General features: G+C 42.8%; 1 protein-coding gene across 1 annotated transcript in view; it reads left to right on the top strand.

Moving 5' to 3' along the window:
- cdh11 (cadherin 11, type 2, OB-cadherin (osteoblast)) overlaps positions 1-20,000 on the top strand; it is an 84,111-nt gene that overhangs the window by 30,201 nt on the left and 33,910 nt on the right. The window contains exon 3 of the mRNA XM_056434887.1: positions 14,636-14,700. The gene's annotated coding sequence lies outside the window, so the exon portion shown is untranslated. The remainder of the gene's footprint in view (positions 1-14,635; positions 14,701-20,000) is intronic.

Here is a 20,000-nt window from a genome sequence, read left to right as displayed (position 1 = left end):
CTGTGTGTGTGTGTGTCTGTGTGTGTGTCTGTGTGTGTGTCTGTCTGTGTGTGTGTGTCTGTGTGTGTGTGTGTGTGTGTGTGTGTGTGTGTGTGTGTGTGTGTCTGTGTGTGTCTGTGTGTGTGTGTCTGTGTGTGTGTGTCTGTGTGTGTGTGTGTGTGTGTGTTTGCCAGCTGTGAATAGCTCTGTTAGACAAACCTAGTCTGACAGCGATCACACAGTACCTGCAGGAGGAGGAGGGGGATGGGGGGGGGGAGTTTTCCACTTTTCTTTCTTCCTCTGCAGACGTGCTCCTCATCTTGCTGAGTTTTCCACCAGTTCCCTTCGTGTGTGTGTGTGTGTGTGTGTGTGTGTGTGTGTGTGTGTGTGTGTGTGTGTCTGTGTGTGTGTGTGCTCGAGTTATTTCTGGCCCCCTTCTGATTGGTCGGGCTTGTTAAGCCAAGTCTGCTTTTTTATTGTTATTATTCCCCGAAGCTGCGTCTCCCATTGCTCATGTTCCCTCGTTTCCTTTCCTTCTCACCTCTGAGGCAGCGAGAGGAAGCGGCTTCGTCTCCTTGTTGAACCCTAAATGTACTTTTGAGCGGCAAAAATAAAATGAGGGCTGTGAGAAAAAGATTTTAAAAAACAAGTTTAAGATCAATAATATAAAAGGAGAGGGAGAAAAAAATCATGAATTTCTTTAAAGAATGTCCTGAAAGAGCCCCTTTATTAAAATTATGTTTATTAAATTGTATTATTATTCTTAAAAAATATCTATGTATATTAAAATACATATTTATATATATACATATATAAATAATAAAAATAAATATATGTAATAAATACAATGTCATATATATATAAAAACAAATATATATAAATAAAATAAATGTATATATATAGAGAGAGCTATATAGATATAAAATAAATACATATATAAAAAAATATATATATTAAATACATTTATTGATATATATATATAGATATAAAATAAATAAATATATAAATATATAGATATCAAATATATATACATATATATATATTGTATTCATTATTTAAACAAATAAATAGTCGGAGAACAGTTTAAATATTTATTTCAGATTTGAGCAAAAACAGAGGCGGAGCTAATGAAGAGCAGTCCTGATTTCATCTGGCCAAATGGGTTCAAATCAGATTTCAACTTCACGAGGGCCTCGGAATCTATCAATTCGGTTTAATTGGATAGTTACCAAGAGATTTACTTCCTCTAATACTATAATAACATAACACTAAATACTTTTCTTGGGAATGAGACTGGGGGGGGGGGGGTCATCATGCTGCAGTTCGGATCAGTCGGCCAGGGACAGGGGGGTCTGGGTGGTCCTGGAGGAGGGTGGCAATAACTTCTTACCGTTTTAGGAGAGGGAGGAAGTCGAGACAATGTGGAGTAGTTTAGTGGGAGAGAGAGAGAGAGAGAGAGAGAGAGACCCTGTCACGCCACTCATTTGCATAACACTACAATCAACGGCAGTAAAAGGGACAGTTTTTTGTAATGGTATGTGTGTGTGTGTGTGTGTGTGGACTCACAGGGAGACACAGTAGGAGGTCAGTGAACACACCACGCACAAATAAAGAGGAGGCCGTGAAACGAGCAGCATTTACATCACACTGCACTCGTTTGACAGCCTTCTTTTACTGTGTGTGTCTGTTTGTTCCTGTCGGACGTCGACATGAAGACGCCTTTCACCGCGACCTTTGACCTGAACACAGTTCTCTTTCTCTGCCTATTCAACTCAAAGTGTTTGGTTTACCTGCGACGCTTCCTGGTGAGACCCTGATTGGAGTGTTTCAGACACACGAGAGGACAACCTGTCCTCCGGGGACGAGACGCGACTCTAACATGAATATTTAAAGTTTGAGGGTTAAACTCAACGTCTCGTCACTGAACGATCCGTTCATCACACAATTTACTTATTGACACTTGGGAAGAGACACAACTCAGTTATGTGGTTGCCAAAACTTTGTCTTTTGAGTTTCACATAAATAGATAAAGAATGTGTGTGTGTGTGTGTCTCCCACATCACTGACAGAAATGTATTGCGTATGGGTGTCATCATGCCAACTCATGCTCCCAGGTAATGATGCCTCTCTCTTCATCTTCATCTTCGTGGCGCGCCGAAAGTGTCTCTGTAGAGGCAGACAAAGTGGCCTTGTTCTATACACACACACACACACACATGGTATATCAAACGGATTGGAGAAAGCAGCGGTGTGTGTGTGTGTGTGTGGATGGAAAGTTGTCGATTCGAGTCACATTGCGGAGTGAACGTCTGTCATCACTTTGTCCTCAGAGAAGCCACTTTGGGTCCCTCTTTGCTTTCACTGGAGGACAAAAACAGATATTTACAATCACGGGGGGGCGAAGGACTCCACGGGCAACTAGGAACCGGAAAAAGAAGTAGTCCACCCCAAATAAAACAAAAGAAAACGGGATAAATTGAATTTAAAAAACTTAATTCGCTGCATTGAATACACCGGAAGACCCTCAGCTCTGGTGCTACGAAGCTCGTGGAGAGAAGAGGGGAAAAAAACAAATAAAACAATTTGTATTGGATTAGCGGGGAAATTAGGCGAGATCGGTAGAAGATGGAGAGCTCGATAATAACTGAAAATTCTCTTCCTCAAGATATACTGCAAGATATATTGAATTAAATCTCCCTGTACTCGCTCATACGCTCCCTCAGATTTATCCCATCGGAATTTCCAGAGTTTTTATCGCACTTTTTTTCGGGTATATTTCAGGCATTTCTTTGGGGGTTTGGCTTATTAAACCAAAACCAAACATTACGCTGACTTTTAAATGAAAAACAATAATAATTGCCCCACGGGAGCCATAACATTTGCACAAACAAAATTATTTTGGTTGCCTTATCTTTACTCTTACAGATTGAGATTTAATTGTGGTGTTTTTTTATTATTTTGCCATAAAGCCAGACAAGGTTTCGGGTCATCGGAAAAAAATAAAAGTGGGATAAAAAGAGAATAAATTAATTTCTAAGCATCACATTCTGCACCATTAATGTAGAACTAAAGCATCTCAAAGTACTCACTGCCAAACTGATTTAAATTAGCAAGACTCGACACAAATAAATCCAAAGCTTTAATCTCCTGCCGTACACCTTGAACGTGCCTGAAACACGTCTTACCGCGAGCGAGCTCCGGGCCCCCCGTTAGATTGCTTTGACCTCCGATCGTGTTTCTAATCAACCTCCCAACACTTCAATCCATCGATCGCTGAAAAAGGCCTTCATTTAAAAAAATAAATAAAAGGGCTGTAGATCCACACAAGCCATCGGGGATCCTCTTAAACCCTGATGGATTCTTTTTTTTCTGATTATTCGGCTAACGGTAGCCGACTAACATCGCCACAGTCCACTTTTACGGTACACAGGAAAATAGGTTTGCCTGTAAGTGTGTGTGTGTGGTGCGTTAGCCGGCTAACGTCGCCGTAGTCCACTTTTACGGTACACGGAGAAATAGGTTTGCCGGTAAATGTGCGTGTGTGGTGCGTTAGCCGGATAACGTTGCCACAGTCCACTTTCACGATACACGGTGAAAAGAGGTTTGCCTCTAAGGGTGTGTGTGTGTGTGTGTGTGTGTGGTGCGTTAGCCAGCTAACGTGGCCGCAGTCCACTTTTACGGTACACGGGGAAATAGGTCTTCCTGTAAGTGTGTGTGGGGAAACATCGCCGGCTGTAACGAGTCTTTCTGGATAACACACGAGAACCAGGACGTTAATGAGCCCGTATGGGAAGACATTAAAACCGATTACAGCCTCGTCCGGGAGTTCACGTTTTGATCATGTGCGGGAACCCCAGCTTGCACTCCCTGTCGAACACACACACACACACACACACACACACACACACACACACACACACAATCACACAATCACAAACGCAGATGTCTTTGCAAATAGGTCAAATTCCTTCAGCCACAACCATTCAGGGATGCATTCACCGACTTGGAAGATGACAGCAATGCACACTCTCACACACACACACACACACACACACACACACACACACACACACACACACACACACGCACGTACATGCTGCAGGGCTGCCACAGCTCCATTATTATTATTATTTTTTTCTGAAGTGGGTTTTCAATTCCGTGGCTGATGCTCGAGGGAGTGTGTGACCGTATGTGTGTGTGTGTGTGTGTGTGTGGGTATACTGCATGTGTGTGACACTGTGATGGGCGGGGGGAGTGCTTGACAAAGATTGCGACATAAACCATTTATAGCGTCGCCCTAGTGTTTGAGTGCCGGTGTGTGTGTGTGTGTGTGTGTGTTGACATCGTACTCAGTCCAGGCTATTAGGTGCAGGGCACATACAATGATGAGGAAATTAAATAACAGGAGTGAAGAGTGGAGGGTGAATAAGGGTTTCCTATGGCTAAACTTTAATCAATGTCTAAATAAAGGAGTAGGATTACCCATCAGCGATCGGCCAATGAGCTGAGAGACGTGGCGAGCTGGCTGTAAATTTAAAGGGGTCGAACCGTCGGGTTCCCGTCGACCGCTACGCACCTGTACAGGTAGAGACACGGGTCACACGGTCATGGAAAACCTGGAAAAGTCATGTAATTTTAAAATGGTTATTAATAAACCTGGAAAAGTCCTTGAAAAAAATTGTTATCCCAAAAGTTTTGGAAAAGTAATGAAAATGTGTTATATTCATATGTTAATTAAGGCAGTTTGATTAAAAGAATACACATTTATATAAATGTGTATTCTTTTATGTTTTACTGTTGTCTCTCATTCATTTGTGTCATTTAAGATGTAAACTCATGTAGACACGGAGATTTAACAAAAACAATTTGGGTCATACAAATTTGGTTCAAAGTCCTGGAAACCCATTGGTCACCATGCGTATGAACCCTGTAGGTAAGCGTCCAGTCAGGAGAGGAAACTAAAGGGAGCCTTTGACCCTTTGACCCCTGAGGGCAGATATAAAATGTCAGTCGGGTAAACTGGGAGCAATAAAAACACCCCTCTGAAATTTGAATGAGTGAAGGTTAAATTTAAGAAGGCGTAACATGTGGGGAATGAGGTAAAAAAAGACAATGAAATTGGCCCCCGTGGCAGAAACAACAACAACAACAACAACGTTTAGAAACCAGATAAAGTGACTTGAGATTCTCCCCCGGTGGTTTTCCAGCAGCAGTTTAGGTCGTCTAATTGATGGCGCCGACCCTTATTTTATGACCACAGACTCCTCATTGATCCGGTGACTGCGGCCGCCGCCGCCACGCTCTCTCTCTCCGAGTCATTACCGCCGAGAAGAAGCACAACCCATCAGTTCTCAGTTAATCAGCTTAGAGGACTCGGAGTCCGTGTTTAAAAAAGCCGAGTGGGCAATTTCACCGAAAGCGACTGACCCGACTGTTGATTTACGACAGAATATATATATATATATATATATATATATATATATATATATTTATATATATATATAAATATATATATATTTCTATCTATATATAAATATATAGATAGAAATAAATATATATATAGAAATATATATATATTTATATAAATATATATATATATTTAGATATATATATAAATATATAAATATATATATATATAAATATATATATTTATTTTGCGTTGGGCGACAGGAAGTAATAGATTAACGACGAGAGGAGGACGTGCCAATAATAAAAAATAAAATAAAGAAAAAGGTGCAAAGTGCATCCCAGAAGCTGAGCTGTATTGATTCCCCTCTGTAATGGAGAATAACCTTTTATTATTATTTTTGACAATATACAGCCGTACAGCGGCCGCACGTGTTGCCCTGCGTTACCTCGGAGTCAATTTCATGTTGGGTTACACGGCGTGTCCTCAGGCGCAGAGGTCGTAACCTCTGCCTGCTGACTGTGTCTCCTTTCCCAAATTAAAAAGACTGTATCGCATTACACACACACACACACATATTACACGCACACACACACACACACACCACATTGTATTACCTGTATGAGGCAACTCAATAGGCTTTTAACTTTCATTTAGCCCTCAGGGCGGGGCTGACTATCTGACAGCACGTGCACAAAGGAGACGGATGGAGGCCGACTTCACACTACGACCCTTTTAGAGGTGCCAAACTCAAGGCCCGCGGGCCGAATGCGGCCCGCCATGTCATTGTATGTGGCCCCTGACGGCTTGAAAGACACATGATCACCTTTTTCTTAAAGGTATTAAAGAAAAATATGCCGTGCTTTTATTTTGAAGGTTTCAAATCAAATGTAGAAATGTTGTCACGTACAATATTTCTACACTCAAATAAACAATCATCAAATGCAAAGAGATTTATGCAACAATATGCTCGGGACTAGTTTATACATTTATGTTTGGGTACACTGGCCCTTTAAGAGGCGGCCATGATGCTGATGAGGCCCACGGTGAACAGGAGTTTGATGGCTCCATCTTTTTTTGCCCAACAATTGCGATTGGTTTGGCGTTTTTTATGTTATTGAATCCTCTCTCTCTCTCCTTCTCTCTCTCTCTCCTGGAGGAGACCCAAGGCGACTCCCCCCCCCCCCCCGAAAAGCTTGCTTCACGTGGAGAATCATTACACGTTTGAGAAGGCGCCAAATTCAATTTGGTCGATAGAGTTTACCGTCTGCCCCGAGGGCGGCGCAGAGAGAGAGAGAGAGAGAGAGAGAGAGAGGTAAAGGTGGAGGGAAGATTGAGAGTATTCAAAAGAGATATACGAGCGTCTATAAAAGCCCCCCCACCCCAACTCTGGATGGATGATAAAACAAACACCCACCCGTCTATATTTAATGTTCTCTCGTTTCTACTACTGCTCCAGATTAGGGCTGAACATAACTCAAAAATAGCAGTGTGTGTGTGTGTGTGTGTGTTGTACACTCTGATGTTCCACCTCTCCCTGCTTCATGATGTGTCTGTGTGTATATGTGTGTGTGTGTGTGTGTGTGTGTGTGTGTGTGTGTGTGTCTGTGTGACTACAGCCAGGTTGGTGGTCAGCTAACGTCTCTTCATTAGTTTTTTAAAGGATAAAGGTATGTAAACCGTGAGCTATAATAAAACATTTTTAAAATCACGGTAAAATCAAACATATAAAACCCTCTTTTTTTTTTTTTACTCTACATCCTGAAGAAGAAAAACACAAAAAAATGACAGAACACGGAGCGACGTTCCCACACGGGTTGCGTCGGCCTTCTTTAAAGCGTTGGCGTCTCTCGGCTCTCCGTGACACGGGGCATATGACGGGGATGTTTTTTGTATATTTTTTTTTGCACAGTCATCGTTGCCGCGGGCGCGTTTAGCAGATCTTGAAATAATGGCGGCGCTTAGAGAACCAACCAGATGCTCGCTGACCTCCAAGCGTCTTGTTATTAAAGTCGGTGCTTTCTCTCGGTTTAGGGGCGGAAATCCACCTCCGCTGTTTCTGCAGCAGCTCCTTTCTTCTTCTTCTCCTTCTCCTCCTTTAGAGTTGTCATTGGAGAGTGACCTGTATTATCTCTCTCTCCCTCTCTCTCTCTCTCTCTCTCTGCATCTGAATGGAGATTTAGATAAGAGAGTCTGAGCTGCGAGAGAGCAGCAGCTGAATACTAAGAAGAAGAAAAAATAGATATATAAGAAGAGAGTCAAGGCCAAAAAGGTCGAGCCCAGAGCCACCGAGCCTTTGAGCAACCTCGGTTTCAGACTCGGCCCTGAAGCCTGCAGAGGTTGCACATCATTTAATATTATTTTTTTTACCATCATCCACGTTGTCTCTCCTTTGAGCTCGAGAGGGACGATCCAGGAGGACACCTGTCACCTGTCACCTGTCACCTGACACCTGACACCTGACACCTGTCAGACGGCGCTAATTGGAACGCTAATGGAATATTTCAAGATTGCGTAATGAAGGAAAGGATGTGGAGTGTCGAAAAAACTTACTGCTGGTTAAATGACTCCTTTATTTTCTTCCTTTGGGTCACAATACATTCATTAAACTGGTAAACTACGACCACCTTAAAGAGGGGTAGCCTCATACGGGTCCGTTAAACTATTAAACTTTATAAAATGTATGAATGCTTTAGCCTCATACGGGTCCGTTAAACTATTAAACTTCATTAAATGTATATTTGCTCATCCGTCCGTAGCCGCGTCGTCAAGTTTGCATTCAAAAAGTAAAAGAAAACTGCGATTCCTTTCGCCTTTTCAAAATAAAAGTCTGATTCATCAATTAGAGAAGAAGTGGATACACAACAATATTAAAAGGTAATGCACTAAATGCATGCATGTGCCCAAACTTCATCTTTCGTGTGTGTGTGTGTGTTGGGAGCTGTTTTCATGTCATTCACACACACACACACACACACACACACACACGCTCGCCGTCCACTTTTCAAAATTTCCCCGAGGTGATCGACGAGGCGCCGATGGAAATGTCATCTCGCTGCTAATCCATGTATCATCGCTCAGCCAGCCTCATGAATGCCTCCCTTTTTTTATGTGTGTGTGTGTGTGTGTGTGTGTGTGGGTGGGGGGGGGGGGGGTTCAATCATTTTTTGCTCTTTTACCACGAGGGCGCTTGAATGCCGGTGATTCATCGGCGCTCTGACTGGACTCGTTAATTAGCCGGGCAGGACAGGGACGGCCTTTGTTGAGCAGGGGGTGGGGGTGGCGTAAGGGGGGGGGGGGTACGACGATGATGATGAGGCGTTAAGTCAAGAGCGGGGAGAGCCCCACGAGACCTCCAATCAGGGGTCGCCATGAAGGAAAAAAATCACCTGCGTGCACGACTCCTCTGGGAGGAAGTTTGAAGCGAGAGACTCAAAGTCAACGCGTCCTCGTGCAACTGCTCTGATGATGTCAAGGAACGACGTGTCACCCTAACTTCTATGACCTTTTCAAAATAAAGCTCCGTCTGGCTCTAAACAGACATTAAAGAGGGAAAAAGAAATCCCAAGATACAGTAGTGAGAGATCATTATTTATTAATGTGTGTATGTGTGTGTGTGTAAGAGTGTGTGTCATACAATAAAAAAAACATCATCGACAAGTGAGGCGAGTCGTAACTGTGCGGAGTAGCCATGCAGAACTGAATATGTAAAAAAGCACATTTTATTCTCTCCCTCCTCCTCCTCCTCCTCTTCTATCCATCATCCATCTCCCCTCCCCTCCCCTCCCCCCTCCCCCGTCACTTAAGTGACTGGCGCTCGTTTTTCCCCCCCGTCTCTCTAAGTCAACACGTCAACCAGAATATATCTGTTGTCCTCGCCGTCGAGTTACGCACTCCGTCATCATCCGTTTGTGGAGGCGCCGAGGGAGGTCGGCGTGCGGGTTCTGTGCGTGGCGTTTAAAAAAACTCAATTCTGTTGGGTTCATGATGAGTTTGGGTGCACGTTGGGGTTTCCAGCATGTGTGTGTGTGTGTGTGTGTGTGTCTAGTAAAGCGGTTGCCTCGCAGCTCCAGATGTCGTGCTTTTTATTTCCTTTTCTTTGATACCCAGACAGACACCACCGGTCTCCACCGCTGCTGCGGCATCAATCTCATTCGTTGTTTTGGGGATTCTTTCGGCGTAAAATGAGGAGGTTGAGTTGAAATTTTTACAATTTTAGGACAAAATTAACTACTTGAGTCCACGTGCTCCGGGACCACATCGTCACGTTATAATCTCATTTCACAGAAGCGAGTGTGAACGCATCGCTGTGGAAACCTCCGTCAACGTTAGCTCCTTTAGTTAGCCGAGAAGACTGAGCGGCTAACGGTAACTATTCAATTCAGTTTATTTTATATAGTCCAATATCACAAATTACGAATTAGCTTCAGCGGGCTTTACAATCTGTACACATACGACATAACTAGATCTGCTCCCGCGAATTACGACGTACACGGCTCTACGTGAAATTCAAATTAACCCGATAAAATGTATTTGTGCCGCGTGATTCATACGATCGAGGAACAGACGCAACATTATTCACACGTTCTACATCACCGGCGCGTTGTAAATTCAACGTCCGCGCACATCGGCTTGTTGATCGGACAAAAGCAAGCAATTTTCCAATCCCTAATTTGATTCGCTTAGACAAAAGGAGGCGGAGTCATCGGTCAAATTTCACACTTGTCGGCTTTTTATTATTTTAACGCGCGTATCGTTCACGCATTCACAAGCTTTTAAGTGCTTATATCATTAAATCAACTTTACATGAAATATAGTTGTTAGATATTTTAAAAAAGAAGAAAAAAAAGATTTGGGATAGTTTAGAAGTTGTAATTATTTTGCTCAACATCCAGCTTTTGGTTTTTACTTTTAATTTATTCATCTGGTTGATGACATGTTTTTTTGAAGATGATGAAGATGAAATTGAAGATGAAAAGAACCTGCTCACATGATTACTGACATTGGTTTTAAATAGAGTTGTGTTGCACATTTTTTTAAATAATTTAACATATTTCATATTGAAATATATTTTTTATGAGAAAATATATTTCAATAAGAAAAAAGTGAACTTGTAGACGTCAAAGCTTCCACGGGGGACACGGGAAGTTATCGCTATACCGAGAAATCACACCTACTTTAGTCTCTGGGACTTATGTAACCACGTGGAGCTGTCTCAGAGCCTCTGACCGAAGTATTTGCATTTTCAGAAGAGGAAGTGGAAAAAACTCCTCGGCTGTGTCGAGCCAGTGTTGTAGGAGTAGCAGCGTCATTGTGGGAGCAGGACGTCTGAGCTCAGAGATAGAAAAGAATACTTAGCATCCGATCCTCCTGCAAAGTACCCGCCACTCGCAGCAGCTTCTCCTGTGCAGCATTTTATTTTAGACTCGGCAATGAGTCATAAAGGAGGTGTGAGGAGGAGGAGGAGGACGAGGAGGAGGGGGATGCGAGTGCCTGAAGATAAAATACATGAAAAGGAACTGTGGGCCAAAAATAAGTTAAAAAGAGTGCAGATGAAGAAGAGCGACTTATAGGTAAATACGCCGGTGCCAAATTTAGAAAAGGTCTCGTAAAATGCTGACCCGTCATCATGCAAAGGGAGATACAGGTATGGATGGTAGCAGCTTGTGCACACAATGAAATGTGCCTGTGTGTGTGTGTGTGTGTGTGTGTGTGTGTGTGTGTGTGTGTCCGTGTGCCCATGCACCTGTGAGTGCATACTGGCGCATGACTAACACTGACACAGCTGGGATCCACCAGTACCCACAAGCCAATACATGCATGTGTGTGTGTGTGTGTGTGTGTGTGTGTGTGTGTGTGTGTGTGTGTGTGTGTGTGTGTGTGTGTGTGTGTGTGTGTGTGTGTGTGTGTGTGTGTGTGTGTGTGTGTGAGGCTGGCAGCTGCACCCGTTGTGCTGATCCTCAAAGCCGCGATCACATTCTGCTTGCATCATTTCACCGCAGTCACACTGAGAGCATCAACCCCACGAACACATGTCGCTAACTCTCACATTCACGAGTACGTTCACCTTCTGACCTCCAGAAAAACACCCATTCAGATGTATTGCGATGGCATAACGAGTTTTTAAGCTGTTTGCTATCAACCGTACGATTTTATCGATATGAATTTCCGTATCGCCAAAAGGACCCAGATAAAAATTGCGGTCCCGAAATGACGAGCACCCCCAAAGTAACCGTCCGGTATCTTCAAGAATGTCTGCAGAGGTCAAAATGCTTCTTTATGAAATAAACTGGGTCAAGAATGACTTCGGGGGGAAACCTCGGAAGCAGTCGAGTGCCCCCCCCCCCAGAAATGGTCGACTGTGGTCCAGCCTGATAAAGACAGTGAGCAGGAGATAAAGAAAAGTCTTTAGACTTCACCCCTACCCCCGGACTGGTTGAGGCTAGAAAAGGAGCAGCCTCGTGTAAAAGCGACATCACGTTCTCGTTGTTATCGGAGCGCCTCGGGAAAAAAGAATCAACTGGGAAGGGATCGGGATTCAGAGGTTGCCGGATGGACACTAGACTGGTACTATCGTATTGGTGTTCGATGGTAATTGCTTTCTTTCAAAAGGATATGGAAGGATCTCAATTTAATACAGAAGTCTTTTAAGCTCAAGGCCGTATTGTCGTGGCACACTAAAAGGAAGGGGGGCCACGGGAGAACCAGAACCAGGACTACTCGGGTCAGACCGTCAGACAAATGAGGGGTTTCCTGAAGGGACCCTGGTGCTCGGAAAGCAAATGCAACCTTTCACGTGTCGAGATCACTAAAGGACTAAGGCGGCCTCGCCGAACCACAAAACTCTCACGAGGCGTTCATGGACCGATCGTTTACGGGCAAACCCGTCAGAAACGACGACTCAGCACGAGCCTTCTCTCCGGCTTTAATGTCGAGATCCCAATTCGCTGCTTTCATGGAATAAATCCCGGCATCTTGATTTAGGAACTAGATGAAACGCCAGATTTTAATCCGAGAGCGTAATGTGTTTGGAGCTCGGCTAGAGGACGATAATCAGAATAATTATTCTGGTCTCACTCCAGCTGCGGGCCTTTTAGCTAATGACAGTCGCAACGCCGATGGCTGCATTTCAAGCTGTTTATTTACACGCATACGAGATGTGTGTGCAAATACTGTGTGTGTGTGTGTGTGTGTGTGTGTGTGAGAGAGTTTGAGTAGGTCGGCCGGCCTAAAACATTCACACTCGCATGATAGCAAACACACCGCCGTCCCGTTGCAGCCACAGGTTTTCGTGGCGCTTATTAATTATGTCGGCGATGTCGTTGCTGTTGTAAATTTGAAAGCCGCCGCCGCCACGTTCTTGTATCGCAAACAACTTTAATCCATCCTTCATGTTAATTGGATATTTCAAGGGAAAGAAAATGAGAAAAACTCAGCGTTGCCAAAATCCTTCTTGATTTACTCGTGTTGCATTCATGAAAAAAGCTTTAATTCTTTTTCTTATTTCTCACGATGTGTTTATAGAATAGAACCAAGAAAATCGGGTTGAAACTAAACAGCAATACGAGGGAAGTTGTGTTGGAGATGAAAGAGCAGCGCTTTTCAAAGGACCGATGACTCGGGTAGGACAAGAAAAGGTGTCAAACATCAGAGTTTGAGGTTGTAAAAGTGTGAAAAGTCTGATCTGGTTGTCGGTCTGAAATATATATGAAACACAAACGTTGATTTCACTGAAAGTCTTCAGGTTGGTTCCTGCGAGGCTTCCGTCCTCCGAGCTGCGAGACGTGGATAAAAGAACCGCGGCTCGGGGGATGAAAGGCAGTTCTTGGACCTTTTGATATTTAGCCATTAAGAAGTTATAACGTATAACTCGCCCCACCCCCGATTCCCCCATGTCTTCACTCATGCACCATCACGCCCACATGATTACAAGATGGAACATTGCTTTTGGAGGAACCCGATGTCAGACTGCTTTCTTTTCACTTTTCGAAGGCTTGTACAAATATAGTAAAAAAGTCCTTTTCAGCGGCGCGGGGGAGTCGCTCTGTGCAACGCTAGTTACGTAACTATTGGTTACGTAACTAGCGTGATTATTTTGGAAATAATTTAGGAAAATAATTACACTAGTTACGTAACTAGCGGTTATGTATCTCGCGTGATTATTTTAGAAATAATTTAGGAAAATAATTACGCTAGTTACGTAACTAGCGGTTAAGTAACTAGCGTGATTATTTTCCTTGATAAACATGCGTCTTTAAATCCAAACCACAACCTTTTCCGGTACTTTTGCCGCGTAGCTAAACCAAAAAAACGTAAATAAACTTACGTCGGAAGTAACGACTGGAAGAGACTGTTCTGTTTTCCGTGAGGACGGAACTTTGTTATCGTAGAGACCAGTAGTAACGAGTTCAGATCCAGGGGGGGGGGGGGGGGGTCTTTCCGGGTTAGAGACACAGTTTCATACACAAAGGGTCTCAGTTTGATTGCAGTATTTATTTGTTTTTCATATGGAAGGTATTTTATATTCATGCGGCGTCCGTCGGATATGTTTAGAAACACCGGGGACGAACGCCACACGAATCTCGATGAGATTTTCCGTTGCCGTGAAGGAATGGAAACCGTAATGAATCGGGACAACGGTGGACAAAAAAAAAAGAAAAAGAGCAGATGTTACGTGCGCTCGTAACATCGGGCCAAGGGCGGCTGTACTGTACATCCGGGAACGTCAACACATGAATTATGTATATATATATATATATTTATATGTATGTGTTCATATTTTACTCACTCCACTCGTGCTTTTACTACAGTGCAGTCGTGAGGAGAGTGGAATGCAATAAAGTTTGGGAAGGGCGACATAAAATCTTGAAACCGACCGATGTCTCTGTCGATGTGGTTATTTAACGAATTGGAATATATATGTTTTTATACACCCATTTTTTTACACGCATTTAGAGGTTAAAAGACGTTCAAGTTGCGAACGTTTCCATTTAGTATTATATCTCAGTAGTTGTGCTCTTTCCTAAAAAATGAAGCTTATTCTACATCTATAAACCAAACATGTCATCTCCTCTTTCCTTTGACCTTCACTCGTGTCCTTCTGATACATAACGAGACGTACGGTGCATTTAATGAACGTGTTTAATTACGTCGTCATCGCAACGTCTCTGAACTCTTTGCTCCTCAATAAATAGTCCTTCTTACGTGTGATTAATCTTAATTCTCTCTCTCTCTCTCTCTCTCTCTCAGGCTGATCTGTGTCGCCGTCCACAGGAGAAAACCTCAACGTGCCCGACACCAGTAATGAGCTAAAGGTGCGTTCGGACTTTTATTTCCTACTGACATCATCATCATGGCTCGGCCTTCACGGATCAATTTAAAAGGCTCTGTGTTCGGGGGAATCGAACCGCCGCCGGAGTGTGTGTGTGAGTGTGTGTGTGTGTGTGTGTGTGTGGAATCAAAAGGCCTGTGAATTGGTCTTGGCAGGTCGGGGTCCCCCTCGCCTGCTTAGCATTCTGGTTCATCCCCTCCCTCTCTTTTCAGAGAGCAATGGGAGTGATGGGAGGAAGCACACAGAGAGCTTTATCTCCAATTCCATAATGATGTGTTGTTTATCCTCTTTTCTTTCTCTCTCTCTCTCCGTCCTTCGTGGTGAATAGAACATTGTTTGGCTTGTATTTGTGTTAAAGAGGACGATCTAAGAGTCGTATTTAATATGATCTGGTGCCACAGTGCATGTTGCCCTCTGGTGAAAGTCACCACACATCTCACACCAAGCATTCTCTTCTTCTTCTTCTTCTTCTTCTTCTTCTTCTTCTTCTTCGCCCTGAAAGAGTTGAATAGATTAAGGGCAGATTCTAATCGATCCCGAGCGCGCTTATCGGTGGCTGGCAGGCCGACGAGCCGATTCCAGAGCAGAGTATTCTAATCCTTCAGACTGGAAAAAAAAAAGACTAATGGAAGACAGGAGGCAGGCAGGAAAGATAATCTGTAGAATAGTTCACGTCTGAAAGAACTGTCGGGTGTGGGAGGCGGCTTAAAAAAAAGTTGATTCTTACACGGATACGTTAAATGCACCAAAGATCGAAGATAAATATTACGATTAAGCACAACAAGTGATTCTGTGTATGCAAACATACCGTGACGCGATAAGATAAAATAGGATTACGTCATCTTTTTGTTCTGCCGGATTACAGCCCAAACCTCTAATACGTCAACTTTTTTGGGGATTAAAGCCAAACCAATAAGATAGAGAGAGTAGATTCCATGTCTGTTGATGTTTGGGTTTTCCTATAAATTGCGAATAATTACTGTAATGTGACAGCAATAAGATAAAATAAGATGACATCATCTTTTTGTTTTGCCGGATTACAGCCAAAACCTCTAATACTTCAACTTTTTCTGGTGTTTAATCTCCGGAAATGTGACCGTCATCATCCCTATTTAAAAAAAAAAATTCCTATAAGTTATTTTTTTAAAGAGGGATGATAACGGTCACATTTCCGGATATCAAATACCGGAAAAAGTTGAAGTATTAGAGGCTTAAATGTTGCCCTTTAAAACGTCATATCAGTCGGACAGACACAGATTTAAGCTCCGCCTCCTCTGGTTTTCCGGCGGGATTCTTCTCCATGGTGAAGAAACGTTGACGTGTCTCTTTTTGATTCTCGGCCGTAACTCGGTAAAAAAGAAAAGAAAAAGGGTGTTTAGCTGCTGATTGGATGTTTAACCTTTTGACCTCTAAACCGAGTAGAGAGGGAGGGGGGATCGGATATATCCCATAATAAGAGGCGTTCATCCAGATGACCTCTTCTGTCGGAGGGACGAGGGGTTCCCGTGTGTGTGTCTTAGATTTGTATAAAAAGAGATAGATGGAACATAATGTGTGTTTATCTGACGCAGTCTCAGGTCACATCATCCTCTCTCTCTCTCTCTTATTCTATCTCTCTTTCATTCTCTCTCTCAGATTAGTGCCTTCTGAAAGAAAGCAACAGATTTATTGTTGTGTGTTTACGTGACTTTATGTGCATACATGGGGGGGGAGGGGGGGCAGCCCTGGGCTATGATCCGCAGTTATTTCTGGACCAGTTTCACGTGCACACACACACACACACACGCACACACACACATACACACACAAAGAGAGAGACAGCAGGGGGTATATTTGGTCAAGCATCCATTCTCTCCCTTCGCCAGTTGTGATTTCATGATATGGGGGAGATCCAAATTGCGTTGTATTTCAGCTCCCGGGCAGGTCAAGCCACACACACACACATACACACATACACACACACACACACACACACACATACACACATCTGTTCCTCGCCCAGAGGCTTGAGGCCTGGTGCAGTGAATCTCATCTCGTCCTCCACGCAGCAACTCCAGGTTGGCGAGTCTTTGCCTCCCGTCGGCAAGTTACGTGCCCCGGGTAGTTCCCCCCCCCCCCCCAATGCAGATCGTGTATCCGGCACTTTTATTTAAATGCGACTCGTGTTCTAAATTTCTCGCGGGCAACGAGCAACGCTTACATCAGCATCACCGCGGGATTGAGTTTAGCCGCAGTGGAACGATTCCAGAATAAGATTTTTGGGAAGTGAGAAGTCCCCTGAAACCGCCGTGTGTGTGTGTGTGTGTGTGTGTCAGAGGTTCGGATACGGGGAAAAAAGAAGAAGAAGCCTGTTTTCTGATCTGCTAATGATCTGATGTACTGCGTGTGTGTGTGTGTGAAGACCTACAAAAAAGTGGGTCAACCGGGTCACGGTTGCTCCTCAGAATTTGTTGGCACTCTGGAATCTGGCAGTGGATTAAAAAGTATTAATTCCTAATCATGCAAGAAGAAGAAAGGCGAGCGGCTCTCTCACGATGTCGGCCGTCTGCCGGCGAACGTCTTTTTTTACATCTCGTCTCTTCACCGGGAAAATGTCGGACATCTGCAAAAAAAAAAAAATGAGCATGAAGTTATCAGAAGCAGAGGAGGGTGCAGCGGCTTCGGCCCCTCCCCTCCGGATTAGCGTGAAGTCGTTTTAAGGTCATATATATTCCAACATGTGACACCGACGGGTGTCTGGGAGGAGAGATAAGGAGCAGGAATTAGGGAGGAGAAGATTCCCGTTTACAGAGATTTACACAAACACACACAGGGAGAGTTTTAATGCCCTCTAACAATATCGATTAGCCAGCAGACTGATGGAGACCTCTCTCTCTCTCTCTATATATATATATATATAAATATATACATATATATATATATATATGTATTTATATACATACATATATATTCAAAGCAAGCACAATATATATATTTATATATATACAATTATAGATATAGATATATATATATATATATATATATATATATATGTATAAATATATTTATATATATTTATATTATTATATATTTTTATATATATTAGTGCTGTGAAAAATAACGCGTTAACTCAGTTAATTCAATTACAGGTTTAACTAGTTTTGTTTTTTTAACGCATTTAACGCATGCGCAGAATGAGCTTCCAATCCGTCTGTTGTTGGTCATCGGGACGAAAAAAAAGTCACTTGCAAAATGAGCTTCCAATACACCACTTCAATCTGAACTCTGTCCGCTCTCATGCAGACGGTCTGTTCATCGGTAATGATCCTTCCGCAGGTTCACCTCCGGAAACCTTGTTACGACTTTTACTTCCTGTAGATCAGGGTCTCAACACGTCGATCGCGACCTGCCAGTCGATCGCGGCGTAGTGTCGGTAGATCGCATGACATTAAAAAGATTGGCCCGCCCCCTGACATGTTCTCTAGAGCACGTCTTTGTTCTTTTATTAAACTAAACGTCTGTTGTTGATCGTATCTCCACAGCAGCATGTCATTTCTGTCTCTTCGCGTTGCGTTAACACTTATCGATCTCCGTCTGGCGCCACAGAGCTCCGTGCGCGCGCATCGGGACCGAGCAAAAAAAAAGTCACTTGTCAATCTGTCCACCTTTAGATTGTATCATGGTGGAGTTAATGGTTGACAAACAAGAGAAAAATGCTCTGTTTAACTCTCCTGTTACCTTTACATTTACTAATATATTTTACCCTCGGGGTCAATTTGACCCCAGCAATTAAAACCTCCAGAAAATTATTAGAATTAATATTGCTTCCCAAGTTTAAGTGTGAGGTACTTTATGTTTGTTTGTTGACTACCTAAATAGCCCTTTAAATAAATAAAAAAGTTGATATTTCTGATATGTTTGACACAGTGAAAAACAGCCTGGGGTCAAATTGACCCCAAAGAACACCGACATTAAACATTGAATGGGGTCAAATTGACCCGAAAGGTAACAGGAGGGTTAAACATTCTGTTTAGGATGAAGATGTATTAATGTTCCATATGGAAGAAAACTGCTAAATAACTGCTGAGTTGCAGCACCATTGTATAGAAGAATGTATAAATGTATATATCCGTCTTTTGTCATAAATCTCTATGTTCTCACAAAATATACCGAGAATATCGGTAATATGTGATTAATCATGATTAATCCACAAAAACCTGTGATTAATCCGATTAAAAATTGTAATCGTTTCACAGCCCTAATATATATATACAGTATATATATAAAAATATATTATAATAATAATTCAAATTTATATAGCACTTTTCTAAATACACAAAGACGCTTAAATATATATAGATACAAATATATATATATATATTTATATATATAATAATAATAATAATAATTCAAACTTATATAGCGCTTTTCTAAATTCACAAAGATGCTTAAATAAATATATTTATATATAATAATTCAAACTTATATAGCGCTTTTCTAAAGACACAAAGACGCTTATATACATATATATATTTGTATATATATATACATATATATATATAAAACACCTTTACCCATGAAAGAGTGATTGGTCTCAAACCTTCTCACTTCCTGTGGTCAGAAAAATAAAGTTTATTTTTAGTTTTATTGGACTTTAACTTGTAAAAGCGTGAACCCAGGTGATCAGGTCAGTTGACGGAGTTTATTTTGAAACGCTTTAAAATGATCTACTTCCAGGAGGAAATGGCCTTTTCAGAAGGGAAGGGAAATTACTTTTTTGGGGGGATTGCGTCATCTTCCGAATACGTCCCCCCCTCCTTTGTATTTCATTTGGATTCCTCTCGCCTCGGCGTTGGCCTTTACCCCGAATTCATATTCGCCGCCTCGTCGTCTCGGTTTCCCGCTCTCTCCGCTCGCCCTCTCGTCTTTTAATTTTCGCTCCGTGCTGGAATCTAACGCCGGCTGTCCCACGAGCATCATCGCTGCAGAAGACGGGAGGAAAAAGAGAGAGAGAGAGAGAGAGAGAATGGAGAGATAAATGTGTTCGCAGTGAGATTAGCGCGCCTCGTAAACCCGTAAGAGCCCGCGAGGAATGGAGAGACGGGGAGAGATCAGGACTTCAACGAGAGAGAGGAAAGAAAGGATGCCGGATAACGGCGGGAAGAGAGGGAAAAGCTGGAGATCAGGAGGGAGGAGAGAGAATGTCAGGAAGTAGAGATACGGAAATACAAGAGAGATAGAGGAGAAGAAACAACTGTAACCCCCGAGGATTAACTCTCACATTTCTCTATGGGGGGGGGGGGG

The sequence above is a fragment of the Pseudoliparis swirei genome, chromosome 17 (genome assembly GCF_029220125.1).
Source record: "Pseudoliparis swirei isolate HS2019 ecotype Mariana Trench chromosome 17, NWPU_hadal_v1, whole genome shotgun sequence".
NCBI classification, from domain to species: Eukaryota; Metazoa; Chordata; class Actinopteri; order Perciformes; family Liparidae; genus Pseudoliparis; species Pseudoliparis swirei.
This window is presented reverse-complemented; position numbering and strand designations above follow the sequence as displayed.